This window comes from Panicum virgatum, chromosome 5N, assembly GCF_016808335.1.
Source record: "Panicum virgatum strain AP13 chromosome 5N, P.virgatum_v5, whole genome shotgun sequence".
Classification (NCBI taxonomy): domain Eukaryota; kingdom Viridiplantae; phylum Streptophyta; class Magnoliopsida; order Poales; family Poaceae; genus Panicum; species Panicum virgatum.
In genome coordinates, this window is record NC_053149.1 from 28084998 (window position 1) to 28090877 (window position 5880).

The 5880-nt window shown below is 55.5% G+C and overlaps 1 long non-coding RNA gene across 2 annotated transcripts; it reads right to left on the reverse strand.

The window, feature by feature from the left end:
- Positions 1-785: 785 nt before the first annotated feature.
- On the reverse strand, positions 786-4538 carry LOC120673358. Of its 2 annotated transcripts, none has more exons than XR_005674627.1 (2): positions 4084-4538; positions 786-1181 (listed from the first exon to the last, which is right to left on the reverse strand). It is a non-coding gene; the product is annotated as an uncharacterized LOC120673358 (long non-coding RNA). The 2 variants fall into 2 exon arrangements; XR_005674628.1 differs by having other exon boundaries at positions 786-1205.
- Positions 4539-5880: the final 1342 nt, after the last annotated feature.

The window sequence follows — 5880 nt, forward strand, 5'->3', positions numbered from 1 at the left end:
GCCGAGTTTGGGTGTACGACTCCTTGAGGAAGCCAACATATTATTACCAAGACCTCATAAACATCATTCAAAAAGCATGGGCTCACTTCCTCGAAAAACATATAGGAATATCGTCACCTCCAGCCATGCTAGAATTCACCACTAACTGGCCGGTACGAATACATATCGCACATCTACTGTCGTCATTTTTTAATCAACATAAATATTTCATTATATATATATGACACCGCTATTCCATACCCTGAGTATGGAATATTATTCTGTACCCTGGCCAACCAGCGGCGCGCGGCACGTCCACCTCGCACCTGGTGCTCGCACCCGAGCGGGGTCGGTTCCTCTGTTTTTTTTGGCCGCGTGTCGCGTCCGCCCAGGCGGTTTCCTCCGCGTACGCCTGACGGTCAAAGCTGCGGTTCTTTTCATTTTTTTGAGAATGGCCAAAGCTGCGGTTCACTTCACCCAGCGTGCAGAGGCAAAAGGCAGATGCTCTCTTCTCACGGAGACGTGAAACAAGTGTGACTCAAAAAAAAATTGGCGATAAAGTAGTTCTGGAATTGAGTGATATGACAACTAATTGAGTTCCCATTTGTTTGTATCGGCATGTCAGGTCATGGATTAAATTAATTACTCTCTTACATAAACAACCATGAAAGAAAGCATAAAATATTTGAACTTATCACTAATACCATGTTGGACTATAAAAAAACCCAACTTGAGGAAGGAACTGTCTTATATTTGCTCTCGTTATCGCTGAAGACATTGATAAAACAGTACGCATTTGTAGTAAATAGTGAAAGAAAAGTCGTATGAACTGTTGGTATTTATGTTTCCGCGAGGAAACACCAAGGAGGCTTCTGCTGAATATTTTTAATCACAAAGAAAAGAACATACATACAGAGATACATGGCCCTTGCCAAAAAAGAGACCCTATCAGAGACTAGCCACCTAACGAACAATAGTTTTTACAAAATGTAATATTTTTAATGAAGCAGGCTAAACTTTCAATCCTGAGGAACGCATCACTAATACAACACAAACTTTGCAACTCGAGAAATAAGTTTATGCTGTCACAATTTGTTTCCTGCCCAGCCGACCTGTTGTGCTTGCCATTATCATCAACCTTGCAATGATAACAGAGCTTTGCTCCTCCCTTCAGGATGCGCCAGCAGCGAGCTCCTCTCTCTCTAGCAATTTTATTTCCAAATGTACTTTCCAATAAGGAGTCAGCATTGTGTTAATTTCATAGTTGCAAATAACAAATGTGAATGAAAAAACTAGTTAACATGCAAAATACGATAATAATGATAGTGTAATATTTTCAATTGAGATGCATGTATTCCCGAAGACAAACTATCATCTTTTCCACATAGTTTTCTCAAAGAGCAGGCTACCAAACTTCGACCACCAGCAAGAACAGCAAATATCTAGAGCAGAGAAGGCAAAATTATCAATACGAGATATTGGTAAACACTAAACAATAGCCTCTGTCGGTACTTCTGGACTAGGGTACCCCCTCTTGCTATGTCAAGACTCGCGTAGTTATCTGTAACTACGCCCTAAGGAGCTGAGCAACCGGACCCCTGGGGTCCGCCTCCACCACACCGGACCAACAGACCCAGACCCGCTTCCCGCTCAGGGACGGGTCCGGTGTCACCACGTGTCCCAGAGAGGGGAGCGCTGAGCCAAAACAGCCAGGGGCCCCGGACCTCCCACGGGTCCCGGACCCCCATATACTATCCGGACCCCTTAGTGGGGAGGGAACAGACACCCCGCCTAAGAGGGTCTGGAGCCGCCACATGTCCGCAGGCGCAGGCACGCGCGCGGCCACCTAGCTTGCTCGGGAAGACTCGCCCACCTACCGCATTCAATGCGGGAGACGTTAAGTGCGCTCTACCACAGCAGAGCCTGAGGAGACTTTTGCCAAGCTGTACTGCTGATCGCGCGTTACCAAGGCACACAGTACAGCCGCTGGCACCACCCACGCCACACGCGTCAGTCTGCTACGCCAGTTAGACACGACAGCTCGGCAACGGAGTATCATAACACCTACGCGGTAGACCCAATAGTCTACGCCGCAACCTACACTGCCTCAACGGGCGCCTCGCCAATGGGACAAGTGAAGACTCCCTTCGGTCAGAGAGTCTACAGCGCAATGAAGCATATCTGGCATTGTTATCAAGGCGTTGCCTAGGTGTCCATGCACCGTCCATCGATTTGCGCCTTGCTCGCCTAGGCGCCTAGCCGCCGCACCTTGCTAGGCGTCCGCCTTACTGCCTTGAGAACAATGGTATCCGGGAAGAGATTCTCAACCACTGTAGCACCATTAGTATCTTTTTGATAGAAATATACATCCTTGTTGGGCCCACCTATCGGGGTCCAACGCCTGTGTACGCGTCCTCCTTGCGCTATAAAAGGGGACGCCCGCTAGAGAATGACTCAAGGCTCAAAAGGGGCTTAGAGGCAGAGGATAGACTCATCCACGAACTCTAGAACAAGAGAACTCTCAGTGGATGTAGGGTATTACGCTCCGGCGACCCGAACCACTCTAAATTCTTGTGTGTTCTTGTGTTCTTGCTTCATGAGTAGATCTGAGGAATAGCTTGCACTTCCCCGAGTAACCACCCTCCGGGATTAGGCGGGTGCACTACGCCACCCGGCTGTGGCCCTCCTCCTTGAGCCACGACATCTAGCGCCGTCCGTAGGGATACCCACTCCTACAGCAGCAAGGCAAGACTCGCATAGTTATCCACGACTATTCGAGTAGTCATCCACGACTACGCCGTAAGGGGCGGAGCTGCCGGGCCCCACGGGTCAGGCTCCTACCTCACCGGGCCAACGGCCCCGGATCCGCTCCCAGCTCTGGGACGGGTCCGGTGACGCCACGTGTCCCTGAGGAGGGGAAGCTCCGAGCCAACGGCCGAAGGCCCGGACCCCCTCCATAGGGGTCCGGGACCTCCCCGCATCTGTCCGGACCTCCCACGCGTGTAGAGCCAGCAAACCGCCGGGATGGGGTCCGGAAACTCCACGTGCTCCGCAGGCACGGGCGCGGGCGCGAGTCTTCTGCTGGAAGACTCGCCCACCCACCGCATTCAATGCGGGTGGTTGAGGCGTGCTCTGCCGCCGCGGCACGCGGGACAGCCTTTGTCAGGCCTCACTGTAGACCGCGTTTTACCGAGGTACACAGTGCAGCCGCCTGCGTAACAGCCGCGCAGAGCCCGTCTGCCGCATTAATTGGATACAACGGCATGGCACTTTTCCATCATGCCGTCTACGCCGCAAGCTACACGGCCGTTCAGCTACACTGCAGGTGACGCCGCAAGCTACGCCTGGCGCCGTTTTGACAAGACAGCGCCTGGGCATGCTGAATTGGGGATTCCATGAGCAGGCAAGAGAAATCTAGGAATGAGATCTTCTCCGCCTGCAATGACTATAATGTATGAACAATACGTTATTTTATACTACATCGTTTGGGCCCACCTGTCGGGGACCCAACGGCTATGTACGCGCCTGCCTTGAGATATAAAAGGGAGGCGCTCGCTGTACACAAAAAGCCCTCCGGAGAACACACACAGACACATGCTGGACTCAGCACAAAGCTCTCGCAGACTCTCTCGAGGCAAGGCAATACAACACACAGTGGATGTAGGGTATTACGCTCCGGCGGCCCGAACCACTCTGAACCTGCTGTGTTCACCGTGTTCTTGAGCGAGATCGAACTAATTCTAGCTAACCCCCGAGTACTCACTCTCTGGGCTTAGGCGGGTGCATTCCGCCAGCCGGCTGTGGTTTGCCACACCACGACATTTGGCGCGCCAGGTAGGGGATAGACTCATCCACGAACTCTAGAACAAGAGAACTCTCAGTGGATGTAGGGTATTACGCTCCGGCGGCTCGAACCACTCTAAATCCTTGTGTGTTCTTGTGTTCTTGTTTCATGAGTAGATCTGAGGAATAGCTTGCACTTCCCCGAGTAACCACCCTCCGGGATTAGGCGGGTGCACTACGTCACCCGGCTGTAGCCCTCCTCCTTGAGCCACGACAGCCTCAACAGTGGTATCCACATGTGAAAATGAATATTCTTTGTACCTTAGCAGATGACGCAGCATTAGGAAATGATCCGTTAAAACCCTTCATTGTAACCAAACCTTTACCTGAAGAGTTAACGAAAATAGCAAAGCAGAGCTATCAGAATATACATTTAGACTTAGCAGCAAAAGATCATAAAACAAACAATGAAACTGCAATCTGGTGCTAGAAACCACCAGGCACAAACAGCCAATCAGGCACGTTTTAGAACACTGGGTTAATTAAAATATAAGGTCCAGATTGGCATTCACTCTACTGACTAATCCAGTAAGTCATAAAGGTGATCTCTCTACTGGTTCTATAATCTTTTAATGACTGTAAGAAAGACCATAAAATATGTTGATACTATATCGAATGGAAACAAAATAGATTTTTTTCCTTCTTAACACCCACAGGACCTAACAGCTAGGCCAGAGAATATATGGTTTAAGCAGAGGTATACTGATCCACTACCACTACCAGAACTATAAAACAAATAGAGTAAAATGCACTAGGGGTCTTTAAACTAGTGAGGGTGTGTCAAGTAGGTCCACGAACTCCGAAAATGCAGATTCAGCCCCCTAATCTATTTAAGTGTGTCACTGGAGGTCCAAAACCCCTTTGACCGGGTCTGACCGCCAACGTGGCTTGCCACATCGGTCCTACGTGGCCTCTCTCTCCCTCTTGCCCCCTCTCTCTCTCCCACCCGCCCCCTCCCCTGTTCTGGCTTGCGGCCGTCCTCCAGCAGCGCCGCCCCTGCCCCCCTGCGGGCGGGCCGATGGGCGAGCGGGCGGCCGGCACGGACGGCGGACCCTCCTTGCGGCTCGGCGGCCTGTGCGCGCGCCATGGCGGCCGGCGAGTGCGAGGCGAACGCGCCATGGCGGCCGGCTACCCTCCTCCCTCCCCATCGCCTCCCTCCCTCATCTCCATGTCGGCAAGCTCGGCCACGACGGTGGAGACCATGGCCGCAGCGGTGGAGGCCGCGCGAGATCCGGCCTCCCTACTGCGCCGGCCGTGCGGAGAGGAGCGGCCACGGCGGGCCGACCGTGGTGCGGCGCAGCGGAGAGGAGCGGTCGCGGCTGGCCGACCGCGGTGCGGCGCGGCGGTGAGGAGCGGCCTCGGCGGGCCAAGCGCGATGACGGGCGGAGCACGCGGTGGCCAAGCGCGACGGCAGGCGGAGCGCGCGGCAGGCAAAGCGGCGGCGAGGCAGGCCGCAGAGGTGCGCGCACGGGCGGCCGGCCGGAGCGCCGCGGGCGGAGCGGAGGTGACGGCGGCTCGCCCTTCCCCTGCTCCAGCGGTGTCGATGTCGGGCGCGCGGAGCTCGTGCTCACGCGTGCGGCGGCGCCGTGCGCGCGGTGTGCGTCGGCGATGGCGGCCGCGGTGGCGGCGGACGCCATGGCCGCAGCTCTACGCTGGGCACGGAGCTCGCGCGCGCGGATGAGGACGGCAGGGCGGCCGTCCAGCGGCATCCGGGCGTGGGAGGAGGCGGGGAGGAGCTACCGTAGGCGGGCCCCTCCTCCCTCGCCGGCGGCGGCCTCGTCCCTCGTCGAGCTCCGCCGGCCTCGCTCCTCGAGTAGCAAGTTGTGAGCTGGAGCGGGAGCGAAGCAGATCCACCGGCGGGGCGCAGAGCAAGCGGTGGGGGCGGCGCGGAGCTCTTGGCGGGAGCTGGGGTGGTGCGCGGGACCGCCGGTGGTGGTGCGGAGCAGGTGGCGCGGGACAGGGCGGGGGCGGCGCTCGCTGGCGGCCCAAGACAGCGGGGGCGGTGCTCGGGGGCGGCCAGGGACGGTGGTGGCGGGGGTGGGGGCGGTGCTCGACGGC